This window comes from Helianthus annuus, chromosome 7 (assembly GCF_002127325.2).
Source record: "Helianthus annuus cultivar XRQ/B chromosome 7, HanXRQr2.0-SUNRISE, whole genome shotgun sequence".
NCBI lineage: Eukaryota > Viridiplantae > Streptophyta > Magnoliopsida > Asterales > Asteraceae > Helianthus > Helianthus annuus.
Window position 1 is genome coordinate 133,383,556 of NC_035439.2, and position 4,534 is coordinate 133,388,089.

A 4,534-nucleotide genomic window follows, 5' to 3' on the forward strand; every position below is an offset into this window, starting at 1 on the left:
CTTATTTAAAAATTAACTTTAACATAACTCTTTCACATAAATCCATCAATCGACTTATTTACTAAGTAAAAACATAGCTTATGTTTACTACATTATATACATCAACGTTCCCGTACAATCTCACTAATGACTCGATCCTCGATCTCTGTTCCTTGATGATCCTCATGACTCGTACTACCTGCGCTCACCACATTAAATTCATAACATTAGTACGCATTATAAACATACAAGATTTATTCACGTTTACTTTTTGTTTCGTTAACTCTTTACATCCCAGCTTTCCATCTGATCGTACATTCCGTGGTGAGACTTTCTCATTGTACCTGCGTTACACTTCGTTCACAAGGCACACTATTATTATCGTCAATACTCAATTTCATTGAATACATGCGTATATACTTTCATACATACTTACATATGTGCATCCGTTCACACATAACTACTTACAAACCTACGTACCTACATTCATACGTACGTTCCTACATACGTGCATACCTACATACATACATGCATACATGTCTACATACATACCTATTACATGCCTTCTCACAACCCTACATACGTGCACACACTTTCGTACATACTCACTTGGATATATATATACACATGCACATACTACCTACATACACACCTACATACATACATTCATTCATACATACCACTTATATTCACACATACATACATACATACCTTCATACGTATCTACTTAAGGAAATTCTTAACTTAGAATCCCACATTTAGGTACCATATTACTACATATTCTTTAGGATCCCACATTTAGGTACCATATTACTACATATTCTTTAGGATCCCACCTTTAGGTACCATATTACTACATATTCTTTAGGATCCCACATTTAGGTACCATATTACTACATATTCTTTAGGATCCCACATTTAGGTACCATATTACTACATATTCTTTAGGATCCCACATTTAGGTGCCATATTACTACATATTCTTTAGGATCCCACCTTTAGGTACCATATTACTACATATTCTTTAGGATCCCACATTTAGGTACCATATTACTACATATTCTTTAGGATCCCACATTTAGGTACCATATTACTACATATTCTTTAGGATCCCACATTTAGGTACCGTATTACTACATATTCTTTAGGATCCCACATTTAGGTACCATATTACTACATATTCTTTAGGATCCCACATTTAGGCCCCCTACCCGTCGGCGACGCCCTCTAGTTTTTTTTTGCAGTTTTCTGCAGGTTCGTTTCGTCGTCCGTACGCACTAAAACGCACGTAACTTTCGAACCGTTTACCCGTTTAACCTCCCGTTTCTTCCTACATGCTTGTAAATTCACATCCTATCAAATGAACTTAAAATCCCATAACCGCCTTAAGGAAAATCTTAACTTACACGCTATCGGCTTATTACCCTCTTACCCACAATTCGACCCGTTCATGCATTCATCAACGTAACTTGTTTGTTTTACCATAAACTCTTATAAACCTAATAATATCAGTGACATCTATCATAAAATAATAAGTTCTTAGACATTTTGCATCCTCTTAACACATTATCGTTCATATACTTAGTTTTGACCCGTTAAGGGTATTTGCGCGTTAAATGGTTTATGACATACCAAGACCATACTCTTCGCTTCCATACTTGTCCAAGACATTACACTAATCAATAACTTGCTTCTAAACTACTTATTAAGATCGTTTGCCCAAAATACCCATCAAGGGCATTTTGGTCAACTTTAATCCCATCATTTACGACGAAAGACTTTCCTACATATTTAACCTCAAACATCATGTTTAATTAATTTCAACACTTTATTACTTACTTGAACTAAGAAGTGATTACGGAAATCACTTACCTTGAGCGTCCAAGTTCAAGCATAGGTTCCATGCTTTCTTTTGACCCATTAGCCTCCGTGCTTGAGCCCGTAGACATGCTATCTATCCTTACATGACCATACATTGATACCCTTGTTAGTAAACAAGGCCACACAAAGCATCAATCACAATAAATCTATGCTCAACAATTGACTTTCATTAATGGATTTCTTGCAACTCATAGCATAGATTAACAATGAGATCCTTTCTACTCGCATAATATAAACACGCCATTACATATCTTGCTATAAATATTTCGTGCATCACTTTGACTTCCTAAACCGTACGTTTATGATAAGAGATCTACCTCACAACATTCCTACCATTGTTGACTTTCCAGAAAGTCAACTATCAAGCATTTCAACTTCCAACTTGGACACACATTCATTCACAAATTAACATGTTAGAATATAGTCATTATGCCATCTATGCTTCATACTCATCTTGTAGGACATATTTGGCCGCATAATCAAATAGTTACATATACACATATACATACGATTCCGTTCATATCAACATCTTTATAGTTAACGCCAATATCAATTAAGTTTACTCTTTTCTAGGATTCTCATTCGTTCCATAACCATTCTTAAGTTGAAACTAATACGATCAAACATTCCATATATATTCATCACATCATTCAAGCGTATGGTACGAATTTCACATATTATTGTCATTTAGGCATTTCATCAAACACCTTGTGTGCGTACTACCATCTAAGCTTAATGTACAACTAATTCATGCATATCCTTCTAACCTCATACATAATTCACCAAAATTCTTCCTTCTAATCATCATGAATCATTTCTACATAATCATTAAACATACTAGAATCACATTTCTTTCAATTCCTCTAACAAGAATCTACCATGCATGCCAAAATACATCAATATTAAGCAAGAATTGGACATGGGTGATCATTCAAGTTGTTATCATCACCATAACCAAATGGGTTTCACATATAAACATCAAATTAACCCAAACCATGCATAATCCATGTTCTACATGATGATTCTAACTCATAAACAAGTTCAATTTCATACTACTTCAAAGATTAATCAAAACCCTTATCATTAACTAGCATCAAATCACATAATTCGACTTACCCCATGATGGGAAACCCTTAGATGACTAAGGAATTGATCACATGCATTCGATTGACCTTCAATTTCCTTCTTAATTTGATGATTTGAGAGGTGTTAGGGTTTTGAGGGGAAGGTTTCCCCTGGTCTCTCCTCACGATCGCACACACACCCACTTCCATTCCCTGGGCATTTTTTGTTATGTGTTTTAATAACACATTTTTCATTTTCAACCCCTCATTTATTCATAACATGTCATCTTCCCCCATTTCTACATACTAATCTAGCAAACCTTCATGCATACCTAAGAATTTTAGATTTACTAAAATTTATAAGACTTTACTAATGGTAAAAATCTATGTTTACCATTTCTTTCCGTCAAATACTGCGATTAAAACATTATATTATGTCATACGAAATTTGGGGTGTTACATGTGTCGGTTTGAGAACTGATTTCTGTCAACGAGACGACCGGCTTAGCGAGATGAACACGAACGACCGTTAAGAATAGTTAACTGATCGGACAGGGTGATTCCCATCCAATCCGATGAATTGGGCTTAGTGGAGTTCCATTGATTAGCTCGTAGTCATACCGTCTCGATCAAATCGCAAAAACTTAACAAAATACTCGAGTTACAAGACGATCAGATTGCGGGACGGACTGCCGTCCGATCGGACTGCCACCCGATCGGACTGCCACCAGATCGACCTGCAATCCGATCGGGTTGCACTTGAGGCCCCACACTTAGTCATTTTTCAAACCCTCTAAAGATCTGGACGTCAAATGAAATGCCACCCGATCGAGTGACCAACCTATTGGATGACATCTGGATCTTCAATACTTAGCATTTCCAAGGCCTGCAGTTCCATCGGAGTGCCACCCGATCAGATTGACATCCGATTGAGTGACCACCCTGTTGGAAACTTGTTATCTTTGTGGAATGTCTCGCTGATCGAGTCACCGCCTGATCGAACAGCCGCCCGATTAGATTGCCACCCGATCGACCGGCCACCCGATTGGATTGCCATCCGATCGAAGTACTGTCCGATCCATTGACACTTTACACCGTTTAACGCACTATTCAACGCTTACGCTATCAGTCTGTATCCAGGCTAATCTCAGACGCGCTATCAGTTGTGTTTACTTGCTGAACACCGACGGTGAGTATACTCGAACCCCTTTTATCGCGTTTTTGGGCGTAACATACGTGTCTATCAAATCAAACTTATCAAACGAACTATTCAATCAAACTATTTATCACTTGCGAATAACTGTTATGCATATTTATACGTGATGCTAGTTACATATGCGATAGGACTTATACTCGCAAGGTCCCGCCTTAACTAGTATAGTACTATAGTACCCGACAGGGTCTAGTTAGGATGAATAGCAATCGCAATTGCAGCTCGAGTGACTTAGCTGGTAGTATCTGTCTTGTATGCATGTATGTTGAAGTATCTCGTTTATGTATTTGGTAATTCGCAACACTTTTTATTTATTTCTCGCTACTATCAAAACTTGTATACTCGCCAATACTTTTGTATTGACGTCGTTTTAACGTATGTTGCAGGTTTAGTCGCA

At 37.3% G+C, this 4,534-nt stretch overlaps 1 long non-coding RNA gene across 1 annotated transcript; it reads right to left on the reverse strand.

Moving 5' to 3' along the window:
* Window positions 1-289: 289 nt before the first annotated feature.
* Window positions 290-3,135, reverse strand: LOC110867336. The gene is made up of 3 exons (XR_002551530.2): window positions 2,977-3,135; window positions 1,852-1,938; window positions 290-333 (listed from the first exon to the last, which is right to left on the reverse strand). It is a non-coding gene; the product is annotated as an uncharacterized LOC110867336 (long non-coding RNA).
* Window positions 3,136-4,534: the final 1,399 nt, after the last annotated feature.